The following is a 20,150-nucleotide window of genomic DNA, read 5'->3' as shown; positions in this document are numbered from 1 at the left end:
ATGAAAATTTCCCCATTAAATGATAAAAAATACTGTTCACAAAATGCTGAAAGACGGCTGGAGCATTCATCAAACCAAAAGGCATAACCAAATTCTCAAAATGGCCCTCAGGGGTATTGAAGGCCGTCTTCCATTCGTCTCCTTCTCTGACCAGGTTGTATGCCCCTCTTAGATCCAACTTGGAAAAAACTTTAGCCCCAACAATCTGGTTAAACAGGTCCGGGATCAGAGGAAGCGGATAAGGGTCGCGAATTGTGATACTGTTCAGCTCCCTGAAATCCAGACATGGTCTTAAAGAACCAACTTTTTTCTTAACAAAGAAAAAAACTGCGGCAACAGGTGACTTCGAGGGTCGCATGTGTCCCTTTCTCAGACTCTCAGAGATATAAGCACGCATAGCGACCCTTTCAGGTTGGGAGAGATTGTATAAACGAGATTTAGGCAGCTTGGCGCCTGGGATGAGATTAATAGGGCAATCGTACTCCCTGTGCGGGGGCAAGTCCTGAACACCACTCTCACAGAACACATCTGAAAATTCAGAGACAAAAGATGGTATAGTCTTAGTAGAAACCTCAGAAACAGATGTCGTGAGGCAATTCTCTCTGCAAAAGTCACTCCAACCATTTATTTGCCTCGCTTGCCAATCAATGGTGGGGTTATGTTTAGTGAGCCAGGGTAACCCCAACACTAGAGGAGTAGGCAACCCGCCTGGCTATTAGCTGTGCGCTGCGATTGGCCAGCGCTGCAGCAAGGGACACGCCTCCTACAAAAAATCAGTCCAGTACAACAGACGGAGCTGAGACACCGGAGCCTATACCGGGCGAAGTAGGATCAGCGCACACTCCAGGAAGTAATATAAACCGCAAAGTGATGCAGTATGGGGAGGGATTTAAAGGGATGCAATCAGTGCAACTACATGACAGCTGAGAGAGGCTAACGAGATGAGAAAATGAAAGCAAAACAAAAGGAACCTCAAGGAGGAGGTTCTGAAGGATGTCTGTCAGAGCTTCTCAGATGTCTGGTGGTGACATCAATTCATTAATTGCCTGCACTCTGTCGTTAATTGGGGACTCCTGATACCGCCTTGTTTGTTGATATAATAGACGGTTGTCAGATTTTCTGACTGGACTTGAATGTGACAACTGCTTAGGTGATCTTGGAAATGTAAGAGAGCCAGTTTGACAGCTGTCATTTCCTTCATATTGGATGACATTGGCATGTCCTCTGGATTCCATCTTTTTTGAATCCACATGTCCTCTACACCTACCCCAAGAGGAGGCATCCATGGTGAGGATCTTCCGCACTTATAATCAGACTCTTCCCACTGGTTAGGCAAGATGGCATGAGCCACCACTTTAGATCTTGTCGAGTGGCTGGAGAGATGAGTAGAGCTTTGTCCAGAGTGTTTTGTGACTTGTTCCATACTGACAAGATATTGTTTTGTAGGGACCTGATACGAGCTTTGGCCCAAGGAACAGCATCTATTAATGAGGTCAAGAGACCCAAAATTCTCATGGCATTCCTGACAGACATCTTTGGATGAGTAATGAGAAGATTCCTGGATAGTCTTTTGTATCCTTGATGTGGACAATCTGATGTTCATCTTGCAAGAATCAATCACAAAGCCCTAAAAAGTTATTGTTTGAGTCGGCTCCAGGTGGGACTTTTTGTGATTTATCAGGATCCTGTGCTGTTGTATCAGAGAAGCAGTTGCTTGCAGGTCTTTCCTCAGCTGATCTCTGGAGGATGCTCTTATTAGCCAGTCGTCTAGATATGGAACTACTGAGATTCCCCTCAGTCTGAGGGCTGCTGACAGGACTACTGTAATCTTTGTAAACACACGAGGTGCCGATGATATCCCAAAGGGGAGACATGTAAACTGGAGGTGTCTTGTCCCTTTGGATGAACATAATGCTACTCTCAGATACTTCCGATGCTTGGGGAGTATAGGTACATGTAGGTAGGCGTCCGTCAGGTCTATCGTTGCTAGGTAGTCTTCTTTGTAGGAGGTCTATTACTGTCCGGATCGTCTCAATCTTGAACTTCTGTTTCACGAGGTATTTGTTGAGAAAGGTCAGATCTATGACTAATCTCCATTTGTTTCCTGGCTTCGGAACAGCAAATTCTTTTTAGTAGACTCCTTTTCCTTTTTGCCAACTGGGAACATCTTCCAGGACCCCCCTTTTTTTTTTTTTACAAATTCTTGAATTAGTATAGGAATAACAGGATCTTGTGTCCTGTTGAGGAAACTTTCTGAATTCTAGAGAATATCCTCTCTGTATGATTGAAGTTACCCAGCCGCCTGAGGTTTTTGACCACTGCAGAATTTTTTTTGTAGTCTTGCGCCTACTCGCACTGGTTTTCTTCTGGCGTCATAGGACAGCAGGTTTCATGTCAGCACACTTCTTTTTGAAGGAGGTTCCTTGATCTCTTCCTCTGAATCTTCTCTGATGATTAGCCTCTCTATTTCTTCTGAATCTCGGGGATCTTCTCCTTTGATTACGAAAAGGTTCTAAAATGGTTACATTTCCTCTTGTACTCTGGAAATTTAACACCTTTCCCTTCGCTTAGAGATTCCAATATTTTATCCAGCTGAGGTCCAAACAATGAACTGGACTGAAAAGGTAGGTTGCAGAAGTGATTTTTGAACAGGACCTCCCCAGGCCACTGTTTTATCCATAAGGCCATAGATCTTGAGGCAAACTTTGACACATTTTTTCTCTAGAAACCCCTTCCTCCAAATCAAGATTAAGCTGACTGATCCAGATACGAAGTGCTCTGGGCACTGGGATAGAAGCTAATGCTGCTTTACAACTTGCGGCTGAGGAAGCGTAAGTTTTTTTTTCAACATGGACTCTGCCTTTCTATCCATAGGATCTTTTGATAAAGATGCTTCTTCAGAAGGAAAATACACTTTTTTGAAAGCCTTGAAACCGCAAGGTCTACTTTAGGGGTTTTAGCCCGATCCTCTGTGAATTTCTGATCCAATATTATACACATTTTTAAATCTGCCGCCTTTATCTTCTCCGTCTGCATTTTCAGGGCAACAACACATCTTAGGCTATTTTCACACTTGCGGCAGTGTGATCTGGCAAGCAGTCCTTCGTTGTGTGATCCGTCTCACAAATGCAGTGCAAGAACGGATCCATCTCTTCGCTTGTCATGCGGACAGACTGATCCGTCCTGTATCTTTTTTCAAATATTTACTGGTCTGCGCATGCGGCATTCCAGCAAGTCTTCAGTTTTTTTCGCCGGAGATAAAACCGTAGCATGCTACGGTTTTATCTTTTGCCTGATCAGTCAAAATGACTGAACTGAAGACATCCTGATGCATCCGGAACGGATTACTCTCCATTCAGAATGCATGGGGATATGCCTGATCAGTTCTTTTCCGGTATAGAGCTCCTGTGACCGACCAGGGGACCCCTTTTATGTCCAAGGTGATGAGGGAACTCTGTAAGTTGCTGCACATAAAACAACTACGGACGTCCGTTTACCATCCGCAAAGGAACGGTCTGGTAGAACGGTTTAACCAAACATTAAAAAAATATGTTGAAAAGGTAGTGTCTAAAGATGGGAAGGACTGGGATCTCCTTCTGCCCTATCTCATGTTCGCAGTGTGAGAGGTACCCCAGGCCTCTACTGGATTCTTGCACTTCGAACTCTCTATATGGAAGACACCCTCGCGGTCTCTTGGACGTGACCAAAGAGGCGTGAGAACAACAACCCACTCCAAATGAAAGTGTCATTGAGTACGTTACCCAGATGAAAGATCGGATAGAGACAGTGTTGCCTCTTGTTAGGGAGCATATGGACCAGCTCAGCGAGCGCAGAGTTGGGTCTATAATCAGCAGGCTCGGGTCCAGATCTTTTACCCGGGTGATCAGGTTTTTGTTCTGGTGCCAACCTTGGACAGTAAGTTCCTGGCTAGGTGGCAGGGGCTCTACGAGGTACTCGAGAAAATTGGAGATGTAAACTACAAGGTACACCAGCCAGGGCAGCGAAAGCCGGAGCAGGTTTACCATGTGAATTTACTCAAACCCTTAACGGAGGCTGCCAAAGAGAAAACTGCCTTTGTCACACCTGAGGGGCTGTATCACTATAAGGTGTTACCCTTTGGTCTGCATGGCGCCCCCGCCACTTTTCAGCGACTTATGGACATTGTACTTTGTTCACATCGTCGGTATGCTTCGGCTTACCTGGACGATATTGTCACCTACAGTACCGACTGGGAAAGTCATCTACCCAAAATGCAGGCTGTAGTGGACTCCATTCGGAAGGCTGGACTAACCGCTAACACGAAAAAATGTTTGATAGGGTTAGAGGAGACTAAGTACTTGGGTTATGTCATTGGGCATGGAGTGATCAAACCCCAAGTAAACAAAATAGACAGGCCCCGACCTGTCACCACTAGGCAAGTAAAGTCATTCCTGGGAATAGTGGGCTATTACATGAGGTTTGTTCCCCACTTTACTACGGTGGCCACGCCATTGACAGGGCTCTTAAGGGACACAAGTCAGTGATGGTTCGCTGGGATGATCGGCGGAAGAGGCTTTCTCCCCTTTGAAGTTGGCTCTGTGTGGGTCCCCGGTTTTGGTGACGCCCGACTTCAAAAGCGAGTTTATAGTATAGTACAGACCGATGCCTCCAAAGTAGGCCTCAGTGCTGTACTGTCTCAGGAATTCAATGGGGAGGAGCATCCCGTTGTCTTTCTCAGTCGTAAGCTCACCCCAGCCGATAACAGGTAAAGTATAGTGGAGAGAGAGTGCCTGGCCATCAAGTTGGCACTCGAGTCTATTTGCTATTATTTGTTGTGGAGAAAGTTCCGTCAGGTGACTGACCACTCCCCTCTCAAATGGATGAGCCAGGCCAAGGACAGAAATGCCCGGGTCACCCAATGGTTTCTGTCCTTACAAAACTTTGGAACACAGAACAAGCCGGTTACAGGGAAACGCGGATGCCCTGTCCCGGGTACACTGTCTGGCATGTGTTCACCCCCTCAGGGTTGAACAAAGGGGGGGTATGTGACACAGTGAGGGGTTTTGTCTGGGAAGGCAGGTATTTTCCTCCCAACATGTGCGGCTGGGCTGGTTTCCAGCCAGGTAAGGTCAAATACCGGACCAGAGTTTAAGTGCTGGTCTGGGTTTTGGCAGCACCTGGCTGTCCTTAAATAGGCAGTTGGGCTCAGCAGCTGGGTCTCTGTGTTGGGATCTGAGGTTTTGTGCCAGACTGGAGGGCTGAGACCCATGTGCAGGGGGAACAGGCCCCCTAAAGCATGATGTGGACTACTGGAGGCAGAACTGACAACAAGGTGACTTGTGCAATTTGAACTTTCCAATATGTGTGAATTAACACCAAAGACTGCAAAGGGACATGTAGTTGTGTGCAAATTGAACTTTCCATTTGTGTGTGATTTAACACCAAAGACGGCAAAGTGACGTTTTGTTTTGTGCAATTGCCGCAAGTGTGAATAAACACTGAAGTTTGAGTTAAGAACTTGTATTTTTCCTCTGTACTGCATCCGCTTACTCTATCTACCAGAGCGAAATCCCGCAGCGTTTAATAGAACAGGTTCTGTAGGCATCTATGTGGAATCAGCTGCCGACAGTGTAAAAGGAATGCGCCTCTTCTTGGCTCTACCATCGACCTGTAAGGCTGAGTTCATACCCCATGACTACCCAAATAAGTGAAGTGTGCATGTCATACGGACTCACAGTGTTATTTCACTACCACAGCAGACTCCCTATGCATGTTACTGCAAGGCACAGTGTTCTATACCACTATAAAGGCTCTCTACAGCCAGGAAATAGCAGTTTTTTTACTTAATTAGCCGCAAATAAATTGTCGCACCGGCGAATCAAATTTTTTCAAAATTCATTCATCTTTATGTAAGACAGCTTCCAAGCTGTCTTACATTTAGACCTTTTTCTGCGCTTAAAACAGGCTTAGAAAATGGTAAATGATACAGGCCTGCCGTTCCCTCCTCTTCCCTGCCAAGGCAATGACCACTTTTTTAGACCTGGTGTGAGCAGAGAGAAGTCGCAAAGGACATTTTCGCTGCAATCTTTACCAGAAATACGCCGTATTTCTGTTTAATAAATGACCCTTTATATTCTTAGAACAGGGTTTTTAATGTCTTTTTCAAGTTCCCTAGAATTTCCTTTATCAAAAAAAACAACATGTCTAGAGCATGCTGCACTTTGATTAAAAATAACATAAAGGCTAAAAACATGCAAATGATTGCACAAAAAAAACATAATGCACAAAAAAACATGAAAAAATACAAACCCCCTCCCCCATCAGATCAGTGCTGCTTAATGCCTCTTGCAGCCATAAATATCCTTTTATTTTTTTACTGTGTTCACAATGCACAGTTTTGTCTTGGATTTACCATGTGCAGATATATTTTAATAGCCTGAACAATTCTATATCTAAAAGCTCTTTTTTTTATCTGGCAGGTTTGTCTAGTTTTGTTGCATGAGATTTATTAGCTCTTTTATGTTTGTCTGAATGAATGCTCTTTATGTGGAGTCACACTTGTGTTTATGTGCCGTGTGTCTCTTCTTGACATGGCAATTATTTGTCTGACCCATCAAACTTGCGATATTATTAATGCTATCAGGGAACCAGTAATCAAAAAAAGAATCTGCCTCGTTATTAGCATGACTTATGAGACATTTATTTTCCAATCCCTTACCAAATTATTGTAGAGAAGTTCATAGAAATGTGAATACCTTGTGTTATAACATCAATCACCTGTAGGTTTGTACATTTCCTAAAGATTCCACTGAGCATCTGATACCATTTCTATTCTGCTTTAAAGGGATTCCGTCACCACATTTTACCCCCTACAGTAAAACATAGCTACTTGTAGGTGTCCCTGAGCTGTATTAAATGATGCCCTTATTAACTAATAGTCTTGATTTATTTCTTTGATTTTAGTGATATGCTAATGACTTACATCAGGTGCCCAAGGGGATGTCCTTTCCTAACTTGGTGCCCAGCCGCACCCCTCGGTCCGGTGCCCAGCGCCGCCTTCCTCAGTCCAGTGCCGCCTCTAATATAATATATTCAAGAGCCAGCACGCTGACGTAATCCCTGAGCCTGTTTCAAATCCCGCGCATGTGCACTACACACTGTAGTCTGCGCCCGTGCGGACTACAGGTAATGGCAACGTCGAGCGAAGTGCGCATGCGCGGATGCCATTACCTGTAGTCCGAGTCCGCACGGGAGCAGACTACAGTGTGTAGTGCGCACGCGCGGGATTTGGCAGTACAAAATTAAATTCTCTCTTTCTCTCTCACTCACTCTCATAATAGCTAAGCCAACCCTCTTCTCTTCATGGCTGATGCAGAGACCAGGAAGAGAGCTGGTCTAATACTTCAAACGCTATCTGACACATAAAACTCTCTCTTGCATCACGCACAAGTAGAAAGTGGAGCTTTCGGGAGCCAGTAATGGAGCTGATAGACGAAGATTGAGGCACATTTTAGCGGTAACATATATCAGTAGATCAACTCATTTTACTTTAGACTCACCTTGAAAATCCTTTATTTTTATTTTTATAAAACTCTTTTATTTAACTCCATAAGGACTTAGGTAAAATTCTGGATGCCTGCAGCTGCCACTGTAGGGTGCTTAGTGAAGAAAAATGTATACATCTCCCATTAACGGCTAGGCACAACTTTGGGGGATTTGTTTTTAATGATTGCATTGTACTTTTTCGGACCAAAAAAAAAATCCTATTGTTCTTATTGAAAATCTTTAACCCTTTGTCCCCTGCAGCCTTTAAGATTTCACCAACTCTACAGACTGTTGGATTTCAGTGGGAAGGAAAAAGAACAGAGAGCTGAGTGCTCAATCTGTAGCCATTATACCAGCTCATAAAAAAACAGAACTTTCATCAATTTAAAAAAGTTAAAAAAAAGGGCTACACCCTTATCCTCCTTCTGGCAGCTACTCTGATGGATTTCTGTTGAAAGGGGGAAGAATAGTCTGCAACTTATTGTACAGTATGTGAAAGCCTGAAGGCTTACAAGGAAACACGTCAAATAAGAAATAGGACCCGCGCTCCTCTTTAGATCAGAACGACATCTTCATCCACCAATTTTCACCTTGCAAAGTATCAAAATTACTGTAGACTTCTTCTAGAATTCCACACCATCTAGGTACCCATACTCTGGTAGCTGTTATTATGGGCAGAAGCGCCACTTGGATCCACCTCTACCTATCTCAGGGAAAAAAATCAAGTAGTGAAGTACCGTTAGATAAGGGATAAAAACCAAGGGATTTACTGCAGTTACAAAAATAGAGTAAATAAACGCATAGCACAATAAAACCTAGAGTAAAGGTGGATTTAGACAAACCAATTGTTCAGATTATCGGGAACGACCGTTCCTGCAAATGCTCGTTCCTGATAATCTGGCCATTCAAATGTGCCACCAATCATCCATGAACAAGCAAAACGCTCGTTCATCAGGTGATCCTGTCGTTTGTGCAGGCATCACCGATCATCATTTCTGGCCAACAGATCGTGCCGTCTAAATAGCAATTTGCTGCCCAGAAACAATGATTGTATGGGGCTATAGCAATCCCTCATCCTCATACTGTGAAGGAGATCATGCAGCTGTCTCCTTCACTAAGCAAGCAGCTTACTGTCGAGAAGGAATGCACCGGCCACTTCATCTGCCCATATAAACTTGTCTTAAGTCACCTGACCCAGGGTTTAACATCTCCTATGTCAGGAGTATGATGATTGCAGCTCATCACATTTAGGATTCATTCACACGTCCGTAAGTGTTCTAAGGATCCTCAAATTGCGGATACGCAAAACACGGACACTGGCAATGTGCATTCCGCAATTTGCGGACCGCACATCGCCAGCACTATAATAGAAAATGCCTAATCTTGTCCGCAATTGTGGACAAGAATAGGACATGTTCTATTTTTTTGCGGAAACGGAAGTACGGATGCAGAAGTGCAGATCCGCAAATGCGGATGTGGATCTGCAAATGCAAATGCGGACAGCACATTCCGGCCCCATTGAAAATGAATGGGTCTGCACCCGTTCTGCAAAATTGCGGAACGGATGCGGACCCATTTTGCAGACGTGTGAATGGACCCTTATGTGTATGTATGTGATGACCTGCAGCGTGATCATGGACATTTACCTATATAGTGTGGAATTCTGGAAGGAGTCTGCAGGAATCTCGGTCCTTTGCAAGGTGAAAACTGGTGGACGAAGATCTTGTTCTGTGCGGATCCTAGTTCTTATTAGACTGTTTAAAGTGGAAAGGATCTACTTCACAGTAATCTGGCAACTCCTGTAGAGGTAGAGACTAAATTAAAGAGCATCTGTCAGCAGTTTTGTACCTATGACACTGGCTGACCTGTTACATGTGCGCTTGGCAGCTGAAGGCATCTGTCTTGGTCCCATGTTCATATGTGCCCGCATTGCTGATAAAAATGATGTTTTAATCTATGCAAATGAGCCTCTAGGACTAGGAGCAATGGGGGTGTTACCGCTACACCTAGAGGATCTGCTCTCTCTGCAACCGTCACACCCTCTGCACTTTTATTGACAGGACCACGCAGTCTAAAAGTGATCATGCCAGTGCAGAGTGTGTGACAGTTGCAGAGAGAGCAGAGCCTCTAGGTGTAATGGTAATGCCCCCGTTACTCATAGAGGCTCATTTGCATATAATATGTGCCAGCAATGCGGGCACATATGAACAAGGGACCAACACAGATGCCTTCAGCTGCCAAGTGCACATGTAACAGGTCATAGGGACAAATCTGCTGACAGATGCCCTTTAAGGAGTAGTTTTATTTTATTGTAGAAGAAAACTGTTGATTTTTAGCTCAAGATAAGTGCAATGCAATGTTAAATGAAATACCCCAAATCTGTCCATAGCCTTTCATCTGGGCTCCTACCTTCCACTCATTGCTGGCTTCCAGTAGTCAGAACTTTGTTTTCTTATCACAACTCTATGTCTTCTATGAAGGACTGCAGGGGATTTGGAGCTATAAAACAGAAAAGCTGAGCTATAAATTACAAAAAAGTACAATGTTAAAAAAAACTACAAATAAGCAAAACCTGTCTGAACTAAAGTTTTTGTGTGTTTTGGGGAATTGTGATCAAAAACCTAAAATGCTGAAAAATAAATATACCACGGCATGTTCAGTCCACCAGGGGTTACACTCGAGAGTTACACCCCCTCATTTATTTCAGATTTTAAAAAAACGTAAGTAAATGGATAGACAAGCTGTGGTCTTGAGTGCACCTCTCAGAAAACCTTTGCTAGATGAACTATCATAGAAATTTTGCATTATATTGAAAATCCCTCAAGAAATGTCTGGAGACATTTTTTTCATCAGACAAAATCATAAACTACAGAGCGATGATCAATCTTTTTGACATTCAGTGTCTAGAGCCTACATACAAGCATGCATCACAATTAAATGTGTGGAACAAAAGGATCCTCTGATACATTCCACTTCAAACAGGACTACAGCAAAGCCGCAGCTTCTGAGATGACCACATACCTACCCGTCAAAAGTAAAAACAAAAATAAGTTTCATCTGGAACGTGATGACAACTTTTATTCAAAGTAACACAAGGTATAGCGTCACAAAAAATAAAGAATCCATAAAACAGAATTATTTCAGAAACCTGGGTTTATGACATAAATTTTTTTTGGAAGAGAATAAAATAAACTAGTAAATATTCAGATGATTTATGAGAAGACAGGGATGAAATATTCAAAAGGAAACAGCACAAATATGAAAATTGTCTCACCTGTTCAGCGTTAGATTTTTTCCTCCATAGTTCAGTAGTATTTGCTACAGTTGCTAAGATTAAAGGGGCGCTCCATCCAATAGTAATACTGTCTAATTTTTTGACAGTGTTAATTTGGACCAGTCTAAAAATCTACCAAATGTACTAGTATAAATTTATACAACCCATTAGTTGGCTTACTTTATGCTTTATTGGCAGGGGATTTTTTTTTCAGGGATTTTTAAATTGACAGTAAAACCCTTATTTGCTCGTTTCATATTCTAGCCTGGCCAAAATAAGAATTGCAGCATGAATACTTTCAGCCTCATCAGCAAGGCTGAAAGTATTCAGCGCAACTAACGATGCCCACTTTGGCCACCAGGGGCATGAGTAGCAAGCCCGGAAGTGCGAGCTTCCGAGTTTTTGCGCGTTTAGATGCCGTGACCTCACTTAGTCACGGAATTTAAAGCATTTAATTACCGCGATTGGCATTATTGTTGTGTCACCCCTATCTCCTCATAGATTGTAAGCTCTTGTGAGCAGGGTCCTCATTCCTCGTAATTATTGACTTGTCTGTTGTTATGTTATTTGGGTGGTGATATCTGCTCTATACCCTGACCTAGAGGTGAAGGTGTTAGAGGTGAAGGTGTTAGAGGGAGATGCACTGGAGTCTTGCCCCTCTGGGAAATTGTTTGTTCCATCAGAATTGCGACTTAAGGTATTTGAGGCACATCACTGTACGGTTCTCACGGGACACCCTGGGAATAGATCCACTGCCAACCTCATCTCTCGTAGATTCTGGTGGCCAGGGTTGCGTAAGTGTGTTGAGGACTATGAGTTGGCCTGTAGTATCTGTGCATGCGCTAAGGTGACACATACAGTCAGGTCCATAAATATTGAGACATCCACACAATTCTAAAATTTTGGCTCTGTACACCACCACAATGGATTTGAAATGAAACAGACAAGATGTGCTTTACCTGCAGAATGTCAGCTTTAATTTGAGTGTATTTACATGCAAATCAGGTAAACGGTGTAGGAATTACAGCAGTTTGCATATGCACCTCCCACTTGTTAAAGGACCAAAAGTAATAAGACAATTGGCTTTTCAGCTGTTCCATGGCCAGGGGTGTGTTATTCCCTCATTATCCCAATTACAATGAGCAGATAAAAGGTCCAGAGTTCATTTCAAGTCTGCTATTTGCATTTGGAATCTGTTGCTGTCAACTCTTAAGATGAGATCCAAAGGGCTGTCACTATCAGTGAAGCAAGCCATCATTAGGCTGAAAAAACAAACCCATCAGAGTAATAGCAAAAACATTAGGCATGGCCATAACAACTGTTTGAAACTTATTTAACACCAAAATACCCGGAAGACCACGGAAAACAACTGTGGTGGATAACCAAATAATTATTTCCCTGGTGAAGAAAACACCCTTCACAACAGTTGGCCAGACCAAGAACACTCTCCAGGATGTAGGTGTGTGTGTGTCAAAGTCAACAATCAAGAGAAGACTTCACCAGAGTGAATAGAGGGTTCACCACAAGATGTAAACCATTGGTGAGCCTCAGAAACAGGAACACCAGATTACAGTTTGCCAAACGATATCTAAAAAAGACTTCACAGTTCTGTAACAACATCCTATGGACAGATGAGACCAAGATCAACTTGTACCAGAGTGATGAGAAGAGAAGAGTATGGCGAAGGAAAGGAACTGCTCATGATCCTAAGCATACCACCTTATCAGTGAAGCATGGTGGTGGTAGTGTCATGGCGTGGGCATGTATGGCTGCCAATGGAACTGGTTCTCTTGTATTTATTGATGATGTGACTGCTGACAAAAGCAGCAGGATGAATTCTGAAGTGTTTTGGGCAATATTATCTGTTTATATTCAGCCAAATGCTTCAGAACTCATTGGACGGTGCTTAACAGTGCAGATGGACGATGACCCAAAGCATACTGCAAAAGTAACCAAAGAGTTTTTTTAAGGGAAAGAAGTGGAATGTTATGCAATGGCCAAGTCAGTCACCTGACCTGAATCCGATTGAGCATGCATTTACTTTGCTAAGACAAAACTGAAGGGAAAATGCCACAAGAACAAGCAGGAACTGAAGACAGTTGCAGTAGAGGCCTGGCAGAGCATCACCAGGGATGAAACACAGCGTCTGGTGATGTCTATGCGTTCCAGACTTCAGGCTGCAATTGACTGCAAAGGATTTGCAACCAAGTATTAAAAAGTTAAAGTTTGAGTTATGATTATTCTGTCCCATTACTTTTGGTCCTTTAACAAGTGGAAGGCACATATTCAAACTGTTGTAATTCCTACACTGTTCAAATTAAAGCCGACAGTCTGCAGTTAAAGCACATCTTGTTCGTTTAATTTCAAATCCATTGTGGTGATGTATAGAGCCAAAAGTGTTAGAATTGTGTTGATGTCCCAATATTTATGGACCTGGCTGTACTTGACCTTTTGGATCTCCACTTCCATTGCCCATCCCGTCCAGACCATGGACTCACTTGTCTATGGATTTTATTACTGATCTGCCTAATTCATCTGGAAAGACAGTTATTCCGGTGGTAGTTGATCATTTAGGCATTGCCTAGCCTACCTAATGCTAGAACACTTGTACAAGTGTTTGTTGACAACATTGTGAAACTTCATGGCATTCCCTCTGACGTGGTCTCGAATCGTGGGACTCAGTTTGTGTCCAGAATTTGAAAGGCATTCTGTACTCGGCTGGCGGTCCAACTGTCTTTCTTCTGCTTTACATCCTCAGACGAATGGACAGACGGAGCACACTTATCAGAGTCTGGAGACTTACTTAAGATGCTTTGTGTGACAGCAGTTACCTCTGGCTGTGACCTTCTGTCTTTGCTCTCGCCGCAGTTCTGTGAGTTGTTTGTGGTTCTTTATGGGTGAACTCCCCTGTGTGCTTATTAGGCGTTAATCCTCTCTGTCTGCTCTATGGGTGTGGCCACTCTGCTACACTGACAGAATCTTTATATTTGGCTGAATTTCTTTGTCTCCCATGCTACTGACCCATGGAATCTGTGTCTGTCTATGTTCTGTGAGTTTGCCTTCTTGCTCATTGTCGTCCTTTCTCCTGTGTTTCTGTTATCAGGGTTGCCAGTTATGTTCCCCTGTGTGTATTATTATGTCTTTATTCCTCTGCGCTGATTTGTCTTGTCTGTCTTGTTTTGTACCGGTCTTCCCCTATTTCATATTCGTTCCTCCGTATGGAGGGTTCTGTCTCTGTGTTAGGGGTTATTCTGTTCAGCAAGCCCTTGCTGCAGCTTTCTTTGTTGCAGAGTGCCATGGGTAAGGCCATGCAGTTTACTACTGGTGGAGCAAGTCCTTCTCTGCTCATTGCCACTCCTGGTTCTTTGCGATGTACTCCTGCTTGTGTTATTAGTTGCCTTGTTTATATGTGCCTGTCTATGTTATGTTTGCCTATATTCCGCCGGTACCTTCTGGTACCTGTTGTCTCGTCGTTCCTGCTGTCACTGTCTAGTTAACGCTCTGAAGTGGACCCTGGCAACTTCCTGCTGCAAAGCCTAACCCTACCATCTGGGCCCCTAGTGAATACCAGGAGTTGCTTAGTCATGCTCCTCTGGAGTATTACTAGACAGTGGCGCGGTGGGGGTTTTCTCCCACTGTGCTGACGGTACATAGAGTTCTTGTTTTGTCTGTGCTGCCTTCCTTGGCCTTTTGTTTGTGCAATAAACTCTTGTGTGTCTGTACCTGATTTCCGTTTGTTTACTGCTTGACGACGCAGAGGTCTGTCGCTGGATCTCTAACTTGTGACACTTTGTCTCTGAGAACCAGGTGGAATGTTCCTCGTTTTTGTCTTTAGGAGAAAAACGAAAATTCCTGCTCTGGCGCTTGAAACCCAATTCAGACGGTCTTGGATGTAGAAAAGTTTCTTTATTCCATTAAAAGTGCACAAAAATAAAATTAAAACAATGAGTTTTGGGGAGTCCAGGTCCCTTTCATCAGGTTGACATTAAAACCACATAAGGTGAGCCTCTAGTGTACACCTCTGTTGTTACTAACACTATATCGAACATACTACCCTATTGCGCGCTTTCTTGAGCCTTAGGCACGTCCATTTCTCTAAAGAATCTTTTTTGTCTTTGACAGAGTTGGCTATAAACAATCGTAGACAGGAGTTCACTGGTAAGTCACCTTTTTGGTGACATATGGGTTTCACCCGCAATTTGGCACATTCTCTGGTGTGGATACTTCCGGTATCCCTAAGGAGGAAAGTTTTTTCGTCATCATTGTCTTCTATATGGTGGAAAATTCAAAATAACTTGATGAATATGGGCAACAAATATAAACGTGTGGCTGACAGGAAATGTATGAATGGTCCGGACCTAAGTGTGAGTGATTATGTTTGGCAGCCCACAAGAAATATTACGTTGAAGGTTCCTTCTTGGAAGTTGGGTCCAAGGTTTATTGGTCCATATAAGATCACTGCCATTATTAATCCTGTAGCTTTTCGTCTTGAACTTCCTCAGGCTCAGATAATGTGTTTCACAAATCTTTGTTGAAGAGATATGTTGAACCTTTGCAGTCATCCCCCTTGCAACCTGTTCCTGTCATGGTGGACGGCAGTTTGGAATTCCAGATCGCCAAGATTATTGACTCTCTAGTTCTCCGTAGATCTCTTCAGTTTCTTGTTCACTGGCAAGGTTATGGACCAGAGGAGAGGATGTGGGTACCAGCATCTGATGTGAATGCCAGTCATTTGGTGAAAGCCTTTCACAGGTCTCATCTGGATAAGGTTGGTGACAGGTGGCAGGAGATATGTGAGACTGGCAACACATGGTTTGATCTGACATGTTTTCCTTTTGGATCAAATGACGTCTGTGCTGTTTCTGGTGCTTGCCAGACTTTTCCCCAGGTATGGCTATTGTGGTCATTTAATCTCGATTTATTGTTGTTTCTCCCACTATGCTATGCGGTTTATAGCTTTTGTTGGACTTGTAGTTGGCTTGTGTTTGGTTCTCGGCTGAGTTCCTTCATTAAAGATAAGTGTTTCCTTTTGTGTTTAGTTTATATATGTGTGTGTGTTGCCTTTCCCTGTTGTTTGTCATTAGGCCTGAGGGAGAATCCTGTTACTCCTTCCCTTTGTAGGAACAGCAAGACTCAGTCTTGACATTATTTCCAGGGTCCTATAGGGTGAGATAGGATTCTAGGTATCCAGTGTATGAACTTGGCCTACCTTTGGGGTTTGTTCATACTGGTAGTCTGTCAGGACTGGAGTTTTCTCTAGGAGGTGTCCATCTTCCTTCCCTAGTTTCCAGGCCTTATTCTGGTATCCCCTTCCCCTCCTATGCTTGGTGTGGTGTTTTCCTCCCACACACGAGCGTGGCAGTAAGTTTACCACACCGTTTTACACCTGGTGTAGGTTATGTGGAGGTGGAGCAGGAAATAAGGGAATAAAAATAAAAAAACACCAAAGAGAGCATCCTACTGAATGCATTGGGGGGGGGGGGGGGGGGGGGGCACTAATTGAATTGTGCCTAGGTTTTGCCACAAAATTTAGTGCATTTGTGACACATAAAGTTGCATCTAATTTTAGATCTATTTATGAAGCAAATAAGGATAGCATATTTGGGGTCATTTATCGAAGACGAACTTTTTATGCCACTGCTGTGCGGGGGAAGCACCTAATTTATAATGAGGTGCAGGCAGTCTGTGCACCTGGAGTGAAGGCTACGCCACCCTCTGACAGGAGTACTTTTCACTATTAGTTTACGCCCGTTTCCCGCATAAATGTTAGTAAATTGGCTGTGTCTGATGTTAATCATTTGTACTTGAGGGTTTATAGCAAGTCTATGATTTATCATTGTGTGGTCAACATCTTGTTCTGCTCTTCTGTCTTGTTGGACTAATTATTTAATCAGTTTGTCAGTTATATTATCAAAGGGCTTTACCTCCACTGCCCAAGCTGTCAAAGTAATGGTTAATAATTTGTCTGCACTTTTAGCCTTACAGTAATACTTTTAGATTAGCCTGAGCAGAACATATCAAGTGCATTTCAGCTGTACAGAATATATCAGAGTTTGAATAATTAAAATGGCTCCACTTAATGCATTTCTATAAAAAAAAAAAAAAAAGGAATTCCGGAATCATGAAAGTAGGTGCCATGAAGATCCTGATTGTTTTGTATTGTGATGGTAGAAAATGTAATGTATAAAATTCAATATGCTCAGACTCCCTCAATGACGGTCAGCCAAACAACTTCCCCGTATGTGTACACATTTGGTTTGGCCAAGCCTCTGTGTGCTGCCAATGGGGAGAGAAGAGATTAATGGTGCCAGACATCTCTGGAGATGGATTATCGTGCTGGAGAACAAAGCCAAATGACTTTGGGGGGGAGTCCAAATGTTTGTCCAGTCTTGCCAAAAATGGCAAGACTCCAAAATCCCTCTTTACAAGGGTAAATTATCAGGCCAATTATCGGGAATGAATAGTTGTACAGACACTCATTCCTGATAATTGCCTTGTGTAAGTGCCACCATCACCAAAAAAAAATCATGATTTCTGAGCAGCAGATAACTCCTTGTAAGCAGTAAATTTCTATGGTAATCTGCATCACCAGTCCCTATACAGCGGAGGTGATTACTGCATGTCAACGCACCTCTCACCTCCACAAATGATCAAGCAATTATTGGAAATTATTGCTTCACTCCGAGTATTTGCTGAAACGGCCTGTGTAAAAGAGCTTAAATGTGTTTGGGGGTCTTAACAGTTCTTCACTTGCATCAAACACAGCAATCTAGTAAGTCTAGTAGGTTCAAGATAAGAACGTACTGAGTTAATCTAAATATGACATTACAGATGTGTCCATTTTGACCTTAGCTAGATGTTGGTTAAGGGCTCTCTTTTCTTAGAAAACAACTCAATTACAACTGAATTTATATACTAAAGACCCTTGACAGACTACAGTCTACAGCGTAGCCACTGAGTGGTCACACATAGACACATAAAGCATGGACATCTGATGACACATTAGTCAGAAAATCATGTTTTTTTCATTGTTTTTTAAAGCTAATCATCTTGCACAGTATCTTGACTTTTTTCCAACAGTAAATGGGGGAAAGAAAGAACAGGCTATTAGACTTCAACATTCCCAATCTATTTGTTCTCAAGGGATTTAATCCACTGTCATAGGTATCTGACAGCAACATTGTCAGGACACATCTAAACCTTTTGCTTTTACCCTAGTTAACAAGTAAAGAGAGCCAGCAAACAATAAGATGCAAATAACTTATGGCATCTAATATATAAGGTGCAGAAGCTTCTAACCAGTTCCTCATATTCGTTTTTTAGATCAAACTACAGTCCGTACATATAACATGCTGTCAGAACCATTGTACGATACAAAAGTATATTGTGAAGGTCCTGAGCCCTAGTGCGAAATCTATAACCGGTCTTCCCACCCACGATGTACCATTTTCTTATGTGGCGGAAAGCCTTTGGGAACACTCAGTGACGATGGAATATGCTAACTCTACAAGCAATAGGACCATGCGCTGGTCCTGGCAAATGTCATCTTTCCCAAATTCATGCAAAAACATTGCCATTAAGATTGGGACAGCATACGTGTTTCAAACTGATGAGGTAAGCATCTGCAAGATTACTCTCTCCTGTCAGGGGACACTTGATCTGCCCCAATACCCTTCTTTGGCCTATGGTTCTATAGCAATGCAGTAGGTGGATTATTAACTGGAACACCGCCCATAACATATTTTTTCACTATGGGTACGGCCACACAATCAGGTTTCCTGATGCAGTTTTGCAAGCCAAAACCAGGAGTGAATTAAAAAAAGAGAATAATTTGTATCTGTCTTTTATATTTTCACTCCGTTTATGACCATCTCCTGATTTTGGCATCCAAAACAGCATGTAGAAACCTGACTGTATGGCCATACCCTAAGGCTTCTATTGAAACAATATATAGCCCAGCAGGCATATTTATTGAACAGAAGGAGATTCATGAGCAAAAGAACTCCTTTACCAATGTTGGTACTCTCTTGTGGTGGTAACATGAGAGCTAGCGTCAGATTAGAATGTATTCATATATATTCTTTGAAGGGAAATCTTCCCAGTTGAGGCATCTTTATTCCCTGTTTTTTTGCTCAATCGCCCTATGGGATAACTCTTTGAGGATAGATGATGGGTAATCTTGATTTTTAAACCTGCTATACATGCTTCAAAATAAAATTCCCTACCCAGTTCACAAGGGTCAAACTCATAGTTTCCGGTAACTCACATGTTTTCCTTTACTGCGTAGATTTAATCACTGAAATACTAGGATTTCTCTTTTACTAATGGGCAGACCACATGCCAATCCATCCTAAACCCAAAGGCTAAACTAATTTCTAAAGAGTTCTGTCCTATCAAGCTAATTTCCTTCAGATTCCTTCCATCATGCAAGCTATGTTCTGCCTAGAAAGATCTCTCAGTTTAATATCCTGTTCTCATGTCTAAGACATCTCATATGTCTCCCGTCTTCTTTAGAATCCCCACTTACTATGTTCTTCGGCCTTATTGCCTTAAAAAAAAAGTAATTTGCCTATGAAGATTATAACATAGTCTAAAGATGGATTTACAGTGCCCATTAATAGAGTAGATTATTGGGGAAGGAACATTCCTGTGAACACTCGTTCCAAACGATCTGCTCGTGTAAAGGTGCTGCCGATCACCCGTTGAATGAGCAAAACGATCGTTCATTAGGTAATCCTGTGGTTTGTGATTCTGTATGGGGACAAGAGATCGCAATACTGATCCCTCGTCCTCATACTGTGAAAGAGCAGTCTTCTTCACTGAACGAGCAGCCGACTGTCGGGAAGGAAGACTTCCTTCCCAACAATTAGCTGTACATCAGAGTGTCTAAACCCGCTGTAAGTTTTTTTCCACAACTGCTACTTCAACACTGTCTGCACCAGACATGACCACAACTTACTGTTCACTATATTATCTCTTGTGAATTTTTTCTTAATTGTCCGTGTCAATTTCTTGAGATAATAAATTAATCCTGAACTCTTGCAGTGTTCACCCCTCCACTGAGCCTCATAATATAAACTGACACGTCTTATTCTATAAGGACTAGATATGAGCAAATTTATCCTTTAGAGTCGAAAGTTGACCCAAAGTTTTTCAAAACATTTACATTCTTTAGAATGAGTAAGCCGTGTAAACCCACCAAAATATTCAGAGAGAGATAAATAGAGAGAGAGAGCTAGACCTAGAAATAAAGACAGACTTTTCCAGCATTCAAAATACTCTAATCATACCCAAATAGAATCACACGGTCAATTCGGATTATTGGACCCAAAACTGTTTTTAAGAAATTTAC

Source organism: Bufo gargarizans, chromosome 6, assembly GCF_014858855.1.
Source record: "Bufo gargarizans isolate SCDJY-AF-19 chromosome 6, ASM1485885v1, whole genome shotgun sequence".
NCBI classification, from domain to species: domain Eukaryota; kingdom Metazoa; phylum Chordata; class Amphibia; order Anura; family Bufonidae; genus Bufo; species Bufo gargarizans.
The sequence above is the reverse complement of the archived record's forward strand: the minus strand, read 5'-3'. Positions refer to the sequence as shown.